The sequence below is a fragment of the Pleurodeles waltl genome, chromosome 3_1 (assembly GCF_031143425.1).
Source record: "Pleurodeles waltl isolate 20211129_DDA chromosome 3_1, aPleWal1.hap1.20221129, whole genome shotgun sequence".
Taxonomy (NCBI): Eukaryota; Metazoa; Chordata; class Amphibia; order Caudata; family Salamandridae; genus Pleurodeles; species Pleurodeles waltl.
The window spans coordinates 1,605,145,065-1,605,157,636 of record NC_090440.1 but is presented as its reverse complement, the minus strand read 5'-3'; the positions used below and the strand labels follow the sequence as shown (position 1 = coordinate 1,605,157,636).

Sequence of the window (12,572 nt, the reverse complement as noted above, 5' to 3'; positions counted from 1 at the left end):
GATAGCTATCTCATCCTGGTTAGATTATAAGAATGCTGTTTTGCTTTGTTTACCTATGTATATCTTATCTGTCACAAAATGAATTTTGAAAATGCAGCAGACTTTGCTTAATTTCATTTAACATGCATTTGTTAAATCCCAGGTGTACGTCTTCTAGAGGTTACCAATAAATAAACTGATTTTAACCAAGATAATTTGCTTGGTTCACAAGGCTTTTCCTGTCACTTGTCCTGAGTATCTCAGCTCCTGAGTTCAAACCCTAAGTATCCTCTTACATGCTTCGTTCCTCATTTCATGCATGGTGTTGTGCCCATGTTCCATTGCACCAGAGCAGATAGATTTCTTGGTTCTCTTCCTTATTCCTGGTACACCAAAGACAATGAATGAGTGCAGGGTGATCACTGTATCTGTGAATGTACAGGGTTGCAATTACACTCTGGATCTAGATAACTACTAGATATCTGAGGGTGATGAGAATTCTCCTGACCTTGAAAGCCTTGGTTGTGTGTGGGCCTGTCAGGCTATTTTAATAATAAATGTGTGGGCCTGTCAGGCTATTTTAATAATAAATGTGCTAGAAGACTAGATTATAGAGTTTGCCATGAGGCCCAGAAGAAGGATGTGGTGAAACTTTGTGTTCTTCAGTGAGCTAGGGGTGAACCACCAGACCCGGTCAATCTGTCGCTGGGCTTGGAAGTCAGTGGGCTTATGACTAATCAGATTGTAGGGCATGTCTCTGACCTGGGTTTGCAAGATGGCTAAAGGCCCAATGTGATATGCAAATATGAGATGAGATGTTATGACAGGCTTGGAGTGAGAACTCACAATTGGCAAGAAATGCTGGAACAAACACTTAGGTTGAGCCACAGGGAGTGGCATATGTGAAGTCAAGGGGGTAGTTAGTGGCAGCTAGTCAGTGATCGGTGTCTGGAATGCAGCATGAACTATGACCAGGTAGAGATGGAGTGGTGTACATATTGAGACTTGATATCTGGTGTTGGAGTTTTATTGATAGGATACCGTGAGTATATTAGTGCCTTGAGTGGCAGGACCTAGGGATAGGTTTATTTTTTAATTTAATTCACAGACTTTTATAGTGCATGGTCACTTGAGGTATATATGCGCTTTACAAATAAACAATAATGCAAGACGTGGTCTTACATAGAACTGGAAGAACAAACTATATAGAAAAACTGTAAGTGGAAACCAGGTTAACATGCCTAAACATGGAGTACAGGAAGAGGGAAGGCAGGGGATAAGGGGGAGGGAGTAAAAAGGAGAGAGGTCAAATAACTACATTTGCAGAAGGAGTAGAATGGTCGAAGGGGAAGGGGCAGGAAAGGTGATCTGGGGTGGGGGATGAGGAGGGAAAAGGAAGTGACTACAAAAGAGAGGGTGGAGACAGGAGAATGTGGTTAACTTGATCAGCAGATCAAATAGAGCGGGTGAGGTTGCTAAGGCTGCAGGGATTATTGGACCAGATAAAGCCTGAAAAGAAGGGTCTTAAATAGTCATTGGAATGTTAGTAAGGTTGGGACAGTTCTGATTCAGTGGGCAAGATGTTACAGAAGGAAGAGGCCACTCTGGAGAATGGAGGTTGTGAAACATGAGAAGGTCTGAATAGTGGTACTTCCAAGAGAAGGCTTTCACTGCTTCTCAAGTTCCCTGAACTGCCTGAAGTCTTGAGAAGGTTGGTCAAGTGGCACCAGGGTTTTGTGTGGATTTGATTGGTTAGTGGTCGTGGCAATATGATGAAGGACGTGTCTACAGAGATGGTGTGAAACATATCTGAGGGTTGAAGGGATCCAGCCTGTAGCAGCACTACTTAAGGTGGAAGGTCGGCCAGTCTTCATTTGTACCATTTCTCCTTTCAGGTGGCAGTGTCATTTAGGGAGGCTGACTGGAACCCAAACTATAAAAGAATTTTCCAGACCTCTTAGTTAAAAAGTTTCAGGAATCATGAAGGCTCCCGTTTCATTCATGCTAATGCAAAAGGGGCTATCAATATTATAGAATGAGACAAAAAATTACTTTGCATGCTGCTTCTGTAATATCTGGCAAACCACCAGCTACATCCCATTGTCGCCCCATTGCCTCCTATGCTTTGGAACAGCCACGCTTCCAAAAAAGTGAGAGTTCTAAACATGAACTTGTATTTTCCTACTATTTTCGAGTTTCTTGAAGGTTGTGGTCACAATGGTGCTCACAGTTAATGTGAAGATATGTCTGATTAATTTAAGAGGTGCAACGTGAAAACTACTGTGAAGATTGAAGGGAGCATAAAGACATACATACTCGATCAAAAAAAGCAATGTAATTGTTTTTGATTAGCGATATCTGACACTTCACATTTTAGCAAGTACATATACAATCATATTTGCAAAGGAAGAAAGAAAAGAACAAGCCACTAATAAAGTGAACTGAGCATAATTCAGAATGCTGATATTCACAAGGGGGACAACGATTAGCACAGCTAGTAATTAAAAAACAAAAAGTCAGTGTAAATTGTCTCCCCATAGCGAAAACATTGTAGTATTGTCTCTATATCCGTTTTAAAACCGGATTTATGTTCGAGCTTATCATGTAGATTCCAAGCGTGTGTAGCTTGAGTTGAACATCAAAGGGAATTCTTTAAATATGTGAACCACGAGATTCCTTGCTTACAAGTGTGTTTGGTACCTTGCACTCCCAGACAATAGAAGCATCAGTTTTGTGTTGTTAAATGGCATGCAGGCTGCTGTGCTATGGAGTAAGGAATCCCATATGACGTTAATTGTTGAAGAATTAAACACTTCTCTGGAACTAGACTACGAGACAAATGTGTATGCTGTGGGCCGTAAAATATGTAGAGAAAACGCTTTGAGTGCGTGGAGTGACTGTAGCTTGAATATTGAATTAAATTGAATTAAATTGTGCTTTGTTCTTGCCCGCTTAGGAAAATAAGACTAATAAATCGTTGCTAAGAGCTGAACGGAAACAACCTAATTATAAACTGAAGCTACTGTCCTGCACTTAAACGTATCTATTTTCAGCATTTTTTATCCTATACCTGTTTTGTAGCTATTTTTCTTATGCTGAAGATATGTAAGCTAAATTATAGTTGAATTTACATTTTTTGGAAGATGTGGGATCTAATAAATGTTTTCCAGCCTAGTCAAAGTGGGGCTGCTTAAAGATGGAGATATATTTCCTGCTACTATCAGGATCCCTGTTTTACTGGATTTGTCCTTTTCATGAGAGGACAATCCTACCCCAACTTCCTCCAAGCCATAACCCACATCCCATCTTTGTAGTGGGGGTTCTGCCAGCTTGCACCTTATCTACAAGTCTCTGAATGTCTCCGGAGGTCCCTGGTCATGGTTTTCGTTGTCTACAAGTCTCTGAATGTCCTCTCTTCCTCTCCACTGCAATGTGAAAGAAGTCCTGCATAATTGTTTACAACATGTAAGACTGAGGTTGGCCATCAGCTCATTCACATGCAGGGAACAGTGCAATTTACATAACCAGGGTTCACTTTGAATGATTTGTACTGCTGCCCTTGCTGCGGGCAACTGCTGTAATGGAAATAAGAGATAGTTATGACTTTGCTGTGCCCAGGCTGACAGACAGGGATGGCTTGCATTTTCAGTCCTAACTAAATTATAGAAAGGCTGCTACAGAGGAAAAAAAGTACAAATAAAGTTTTTTTCTGAAACCAGTGGAAATGAGTTAAAGGTTGTAATGTGTGTCAAATCATGGTACTTTTGGGATGAAAAATTCTCTCTTCTGCATTGGAATGCAATTTCTCCATAGAAGGGGGGTTGGTACACTAAAACAATAAATGGCATGATCTTGAGAGAAAAATGCTTTGCCTGACCCTGTACTCACTCTACACATATCTTAAAGGATTGGTAACAGTATGTCTTGTAGGCAGCTGCACTTTAAATCCAGAGAAAAACTGATCTGTGAATACAGAGACATTGGGGCAGCTGCAGGAATAAATCAGACAGCATGTCTCTTTGGCCCCAATGATGTTCCCTAATGAAGCATGTACGTAAACGGGCCATTAGTTGTGTGGCCTGCACAAGTAATGGGTCCACATTTGTCCTCCACTGGAACCAAACACCCCATTGTAGTGCTTGACTCAGGGTAGCGAAGCAGATCAGTGGTCTACTCAAGGAGGTGGTGTGGGCTCGTAACCACCATCCGCTGGCATGTAGCAATAACACTCAATAAATTATTGTCCAGTCTGTGTATTTTCTTTTGAGAATGAAAAAGTTCATGTATTATACTTTCACTACTCAATTCTACAAGTAATTCATAAATATACATAAGGCTGATGAAAATACCTTGTGATGACATTGCCTTATCATGCAAAAAGTGTGCTGTTCCCTAACAAAGGTTTGGAATGCTGGGGAGTGGGTAAGTTTCCACCAGCTCCGAAAACAGTGGCATTCCCTGGGGCCCGTGCACTATAGGTAAGCGGGTCACCCTGAGGGGATCCCCACAATGAGATTAACTCTTTACCTTATTTTCTGTACAAACAACCAGATATATTAGAGGTCTGATTAGCATAGCTAACTAGATAGTTTAAGGTTTCACCTCCCAGTCCTGATGAATTGCCATTGACGCTGTTTGGAGCAATTTAGGGGAATTAGCAAGTGTTTTCAATTTTGAACACAGGGAGGTGAAGTAATTTTTCTCATAACTGCACGAATGCACTCCCGGGTGTGAAATTAAAATTACAGTAATTTCCCATTTACGATGGGATAGTGGGTAACTGCTTTCGGATGTGGAGGGAAGGCTCAGAAGGGAGTGGGTTTGCCTAGTGTCAAGGGGGATGCTGACAGGATGTCAAGTACTTTTTAAATATATTTCGACAGAGAGAAAAGGTGTTGCTTAGGGCCATGGTGGCACCAGCAGGACAACATGGTGTTTTCATTTATTTATTATTGTGGACGCATGTGACAAAACGAAATTCATACTGTACTCATGAGTGTCATGTCCAGACATGGAATCAGCCGAGAATAAACTTTTATAGAGAGCATCTTTGGAAGAACACAAGAATGAGACACATCCTTGTTTATTATCGTTTACCCTCTAGCGCAGGGGTCAGAAAGCACCTCAGCTTCTGATTGGTCACACACGAATCGTATCGATTTACAGTGCTGCCAGCGACCTCCCACTCCCCTTCTTCTTCACTGGGCTGTTCTGCGCTCACCAACCAAGGGCATTACGTAGGCACTTGTGGCTCAAGTGGGGATATTTCAGGGACCTCCTAACCCTTCAGTGGGCCTTCATTCACTGAGCTGTTCAGGACCCGTACACAGCAGAACAGTAACAGACTGTCCCCTTCGTGCCACAGTTGGGCCCACAGGGCGAGGCTGCCCTACAGAACTCAGTAAAGGTGTGGGGGGGGGGGGGACAATGACCTTTAAAAGTTAAAACCCCATCAGCCCCTGCTGAGAGGAGAACTGTGACAACACCCATGGCACCCCACGTGTTCACACAAGCTGCAGACTCACACTGTCCGCTCGTCTCCAGTCCCTGCACTGGGACTCCATATGTTTGATCTACATTACAATATGGTGTATTTATACTGCTGATTAATTGCTTCGTTGTTTTTCATTGTTTTTAATTCCATTGAATTCATTAGGAATTCCAGATTACATGAGTAATGTGGGATTACTAAATTTCCCCAAGTACGCCGTCTGAATTAGAAATGCCACCCACCCCTAATTAAAACCGGGTTACCTGAAGACTTCGTTGCACCAGGGACACCATTTTCCAGTCTTGGTTTTTTTTAGTTTTTTTTTTGCAACAAGGTGCATTCTGGAACTTGTAATCTGGTCGTTTGGACCAACTGAGCCTAAAAAGGGGACTTTCTTAAAGGACACCCCCATGCTGGAGCATCTTGCGTCGGTAACCTTATATTAAAAGTTTACAAAAAAATAGAAGTAAAAGTTTTAAAAGAAGCTATAATTTGCATCTCTATTTGGACGGATCCTAATATTTTGTTCTACCCCGAAGAACTGCCCTGTTAAAGGGCCTTCTTGAATGTTGTTTCCAGTGACCGGTAGTTCAAGCGCGAGGATTAAAGGCACGAGAGCAAGCTGCAGGAGCGCTTGGCGGGTTGTGAAGTCCGGCTCGCCTATAGCACCATAAATAGACAGGCTTAGTGACGTCACGTGGGAGGGCGGGCCATTAGCTAATCAGTAAACATTCCTTTTCATGTTTTTGCTTGTAAGAACGCCAGCCTGCACAAGGGATCAAGGGAGGGTGCGTGCGGCTGAAGGCGAGCAGGTAAGAAAACTACACTTCAGACTGACAGACTTTTTAGGCGAGATTTCAAATATTTCAGTGACCAAATGAAAGAATCCGTGCATTCGTTTCTAAAGACTACATATGTGTTGCTCAAACAATGTGCCAATGTGCTGCTGAGGCAGGAGTTGCAGCGCGTGAGTCGTGGCTGATTGTGGGAAGCGAAGGTATAGGTGTGTGACCCTCAGGGCAGTCAGACATTTGGTGCAATTTTTCCCCGTTTCATACGCGTGATAATAATGTCACGTACAAGATTTAGAATGTGGGGGAACTTTCGTCAACTTTTTCCTGACAGGAGCGTCTGCACTGGGGCTCGAGGTTACTGCTTGAATGTCTGTCGTTCTCCGTCTTCGCCCAGTGCAGGATAGCCTGCCTTTGATGTGTTGCAGGCAGTGCTGTTTATGTCATTGACGGCTATCTTGCGCACAGCATTGTGCACACACAGCAGCCCTGGCGTTAAGCACCTCAGCAGGTGCTGACATAAACGAAACAGCTCATTCCAGGCGACCACACGCTAGAAGACCCTTTTATGGATTTACACGTTAAACTATTCAGAACTGAAGAAACCTTCTTATGTTCTGCCTTTAAATAATGTATGTTGAAAAGGTTGCAGGTTTACAAACATGACTCGACCGGCTCTCCTCCCACCTTGAGCCGTGATTTGCTCATTTTAGTGGTTGATGGTTCTTTTTGAAGGGGTTCGTAGATGTGTTAGTTCAGTGCTTGGCTTCTCTCCTGGGGGTGTCGGGGGCAAACAGATTCTGCAGTTACACCCAAGGCTTGCATTCCTAAGCCCTCGGACTTCCTTGACAACCCCTCCTTCCGGAGACGTTATCAGGAGACCATCGGGAATCCTCATACCGACTCTCGAACATTCCACCCGCAACCAGTGCATCCTTACCACCACCAGGCGCGTAAGGAATGCCCCTGAACCTGCGGTGCGGGGACAACCATTCAGAGACGCTCAACTCTTAAAGGGGGAGTGGGGGGCCTCATTCAGCCAACGGTCAATGTGTATATGTGAGATATGCCAGACTCGGGGACCCCTCAACACCTTTTTTTTTTGTGTGTGTGAGGGGGGCGGGGGGGGGGGGGGAGTTTGTGTGAGGGCACTGAATACCAGAAGTGTAAAAATGCATTCACACTCCTCATAGTCCCATTTAGATGCATTCTCAGTTTTATACTGAAACTCAGACCGAATGAAAGAGGGGACTGTTAAAAATAAAAACACAGAAGAGGTGATGGAGTCAGTAATGCGTTTATTCTAAGTAAAAAATAAAAATAAAACCACCCAGAATTGTCATAGACATAATCTCTTGTTAAAATGAAATAAATACATTTGTTACCTCCGTTTGCCACATAACATTTGTCATAAACTTAAAAATATAACATTATCAGCGTATTGAACTTTTTAAAAAACAGTGTTTTTGCAGGGTTGACTACTGTTTACACCGCCACTATAACATGAAATAAGGAATCTATTTCCAGCTCACCCGAACGGCAGTGCCTTTTGTATTTCAGGATCTCTACCCAGGCCCTAACCACCCTAAAAATCATACAGTCGTTTGCCGACATTGAATGTAGCAAGTTATATAGAACACAATAGAGCTGCATGGATGGACATAGTTGGTAGTAATCTTTAAGTGGCTTATTATCTCCTAGTTTCCATGGGTGTTTCTTTACCAAAAAATAGAAAATAAGAATCCTAACCAACGTCCTGCTTCTTTTACAGTGAGCTGTTCGACACAGTTGTAGAAGAAAGCTAATGTTAAAGGAAATGGGATGGATACTGGTCTGTTCTCACACTCCTAGTTTGTCAGCAAACCATAATTAGAATGATTGTCTTAGAAAGAAAAGATGTGGAATCCACTGCTCCAGCCTGAGTGCGAACAGTGAGTGCAAGTTGCAAGCAAATGAAGGCCCGGGTCACATTTGGCTAGTAGGCCCTCTGGTGAGAGCAAAGGCATCCAAGGATGATAACATGGGGGAAGATGGATGGCCACCCAACGTGTGCTCAGCCTCTCGTTTTGTGTAGCCAGAAAGTGAATCAAATTATTCAGGGGTGGAATCGTTTTGGTCACTGAGGAGTACAATGTGGGATTCAAAATGTTTTTGTGGTTCCTGCTTTCAGGGTGGCAGTCTTGAATGAATTCTTGGAGAAGGGTCTGAAGTGTAGGAAGATCTTGCGCATAATTTCTCTTATGAAAGACCAGTGGCCATGACAATTAAGTTATTCAGTTTTAATAAGGGCAAGAATTTATGGTCCTGGTCCAAAGAATTTGCTGCTATCCGTTTCAAATTCTCTGCTGCTTTAATCCCTTTGGGACATTATTGCTCTCTTAAGAGCATTGCTGAAGGGCACGTCTTAAGTCACTGTGGGCTACTATGTTTTTACATGTCTGAATTTTATTACAACTTGTTGGAATTCTAGATCAGTAGAAACTCATGATTTTTCATAGTTTCCACCATTTAAGTGAACTACCTGTATTCAGTACTTTTCCCTGGACGAGAGTGTATCTGTTTCATTCATGCTTCTCCTTATTTGCAGCATCAAAAACGGAGGGGCCACATATCAATGGCAATAACTTTTTTTATTTACAGCTAAAGATCGCCAAATATTTATGGGTTGAAATGTTGCTGCTCTTTTTTCATGTATCCACTCTTGATTGTTATCCCTGGAACGTTTAGTGGTTGTGCTTGTGGGTAATAGCTTGTCCCGGAAGTGCAAACAAAATATTTGGCATATCCAAATAGGTTCCAAGTCATACCCCCTTTCTGTAAGGAAATGTTCCAGTTCTCTGTTTGGATTTTGTATCTTCTATCTACAATAAACACCAACAGCACTTTGATCCCTTCTGGTTACAGAATACCTGACAGAAGCCAGATTCGTGCCAGGATCATGGAGTTAGCAATGTTTGTTAACAATTTGGGCGTACTTATGCTTTTGAGTTGACATTTTCCAATAAGTAGTCCTTTCATGCTAATATGTTTAAATCATTTACCGGTGGTCTGGCATATTAAAGGTTTTAAAGTTTTTTTTCTTGGGTAGTGTGTAATTTCGGAAATCGTTGTTGAACAGTAACATTGTTTCATTGTTCTTCTTTCTTCCTTTAGCAAATACATTTTTCAAAGAATTTACTGTTTAGATATTGGAAATGTGATATTAATATTAACCTTTGTCCTTTGGATTTTTACATTTCAGTTTTGAAACATTTGTTCAAAAAATATGTTTGTGTTGCTGTTAGGTTCTCAAAATAAATAAAATGACAAGGTAGCTTAAGATTTTTACTCAAGCCATTCCACTTTAGGGTTAGGCCTTCAAGTGTGTAATCTTGGACTATTTACACTGTTGTATTTTTACCTTGATGGGCATGGTTGTCACAAAGCTCCCACCTTCCTTTTATGCTCCCCCACACTGCCTTTCTTCTTCCTTACTCCCTTTTCGGTCTTCCCCTATCCCTCCATCAATTCTGCTTTTTCTCGACACCTCAGGGCTTCTTTCCTCTTTGTGTATTTCATTTGCCCAACACTTATTCCAGTGCTGCTAAAGACACAATGATAGCTTTGGCTGCTGCATCTTGGCAACATGCAGGCCAGTCGACATTTTGTTTCCCTGAAGATAAAACCCCAAAACAAGGGGTTTAGTGCTTTTAGTACTTTTTTGTATAAAGAACCATAAATCAAAGAAACTGTGACATTTGAAAACATTTCACAGACGTTTGTGAAATACTGATTTCTTCTTAGTAATGACAACTCCAGCCCCCAAGCAACTCTGCTGAGCTATAAAACACTGTCAAGGTGCAGGGATTGTGGATCAGGGAGTGCCAAAATATGCAGCAAGAGGATCTAAACTATGCAGCACAAAATTCAAATGATGTAGCGCCTTCTGGGGCAGTATTATTTTAATCCCTTCCAGCTAGAAAAAACAACATTTTTGGTGAAATATACACATTTTGCAAATTATGTGCAAAATATAAGTTAAATATGAACAATCCATAGTTGCGCGGTAAGTGTTGCTGCAATAGAATCGCCTAAATTCACTGATACCCCCCCCTACGATTGTCCATTGTTTTAAGAGCAATTTAAGAAAGGTAAAAAACCTAATGTAAACATTATAACTCAAAACAGTGACCATTGTTCGCCGTACTTTGAAAAAACATATTTTCAAGCTAACCTCAGCAAAATATACACGTAATACAAAATTACATATTGGATACCATGTATAGCATTTTTGAATATTGCTAACACGGGTTCTGCTGATGGTTACAAACCACACTGCGTTCTACATTATGGTTTACGTTGTCACCAGAAACCCTCAATTGCAATATTTAACCTATACATATATCACAGGTGCTGAGATCCCTATGTAGCTGAGAATGTACTCTCCCCCTCTCAACCCTACCTGATCAGTGACTTCTTTTCTGTATGCCAAGGACATGTTGCAAAAAACTACAGTGACAACTAACCTACATGTGAACCGAACCCATCTGCCTCCGCCCTACTCCTATTCTCACACCCAATCTTTTCCTGTGTGAAATAATCATTGTCCGATTCAATGTGGAGTGTTTGCCAGATTAGAGGAATGCACGGCAGTCATTTACAAACAAATGAAGAAATCCTCTCTACATGTAGAACACAGATCCAATACTTGGTGAAATGGCAGCTATGCCAACATCAGAATAGCTATCTACGGTGCCACCTCATCAAACGTGTGAATTTCAAAGTACAGCCAGAGGTCGAATGATCCCACTTCATTGCATGTTGTCTACCTTCTGCGGGCGAGTGCCACTGCAGACTTCCCAGGATTCATAGCAGAGAGATACCATTGAAGCACCACCTGAGAAATACTTTGAAGGCTGGCTCGAGCAGCACTGGCTCTTAAGAGAGCACTTTGTCATATCAGAAGGGTTTGTAGTGCTGCCATTATCATGAGTCTACTCACCATCGAGGTATCCAGAATGCGGAACGAGAGGAGGAAGCGCACTTAACTCTTGTTGACTTGTGCCCGCTACCAACTCCTATTTAATGTTTCTGACTTGCAGTTAAGACAGTATGAAACTTAACCTAACTCGCAGACTTGCTCACATTGATGAACAGGTATTAGCAACGTCAATGGGCCTGGCTTGGATTTTGAGTCCTGACTAAAATATTTGCAGTGGGAAAAAAATTGCTCACTGTATACCATGCATCCAAGAGTTCAATGTGTGACGATCCTGTGTACTTTTCACATCTAAAATAGTACCTTCTGCATTGTGATACAAGTTCTCATAGAAGACATAAATAAACATATACGTACGTGTGTGTGTGTATTTATGTAGCTCATTATATGCTTGAGGTCACCCAAAATCACTACCTAAGTGAGCCTCAAGCCACAACTCTTAAGGTTTTTTAAGCCTATTCTCGCACTCCTTTGCCGTACCAAACACGGATAATATGCATCCGCACACCGCATTGTCAAGTGTGAAACACGCTCACTGGACATCTTACGCAACACCAATACTAATAAACTGCACTTCAGCCAACTTCATTCCGTTGTCCTTACACACCATCAGAAACACTGTAAAACAGATTTGCTCCGTGGAAGGAAAAACACAAGAGGAGGAAGGAAAGTCATTGACTAAGAAGCAAGAAATCAGATTACCAACAAAGTCAACCGTTAATCGGCTGATCCAATGCCTGCTCCAAGTATTGGCATTGTACACAACAGGTCTTTCAACAACAGCCACCTATCGTGTTCTGGTGAGATCTAAAACATTAAGCGGGTAGGTGGCCTTCTATCCCATAGGTTCACTACATATATTTTCCAAAGCTGGGCTATCCCAGTATCTTGTTTGAACTGTGATATTGGAGGACTTTCCCCATCCTTGGTGGAGGGTACAGGGTCTAGGGAAGCAGTAATTGAGTGGAATGGAATGCAAGCAATATTTGACCATTTGCGTTGTAATAGAACAAACAGCATTTGCGAGTTATTTGTGACCATCTGTAGTACAATTCTGCATGCCAAAGGGACATGTGCTTTTAATGTTCCACTTTAACAGAGTATATGACTTCTCTGCACACATTATCATAAGTTGTTTGCCGAGACTACTGTTCACTCTGAAATGTCTCCATAGCATCAAAACAGGCACTTATGCGAACCATGTTTGCCTTATTAAATACTGCCATTTAGCAGGCACAGAAATGATCAGTTGTCAGCAGATGAGGAATTCCATTAACGACACAGATAATAACCTACGTCTTTGATCTAGCCCCTGTGAACTTGAAGAACATGC

General features: G+C 41.9%; 1 protein-coding gene across 5 annotated transcripts in view; it reads left to right on the top strand.

Moving 5' to 3' along the window:
• The window catches only part of COBLL1 (cordon-bleu WH2 repeat protein like 1), a 483,290-nt gene that overhangs the window by 255,626 nt on the left and 215,092 nt on the right, over nt 1–12,572 (top strand). Inside the window, exon 1 of one of the 5 annotated variants that reach the window (XM_069225251.1) lies at nt 6,229–6,282. The exons of the other annotated variants lie outside the window; for them this stretch is intronic. The gene's annotated coding sequence lies outside the window, so the exon portion shown is untranslated. Of the gene's footprint in view, nt 1–6,228; nt 6,283–12,572 lie in introns of those variants that run through there. 5 annotated transcript variants of the gene reach the window in all.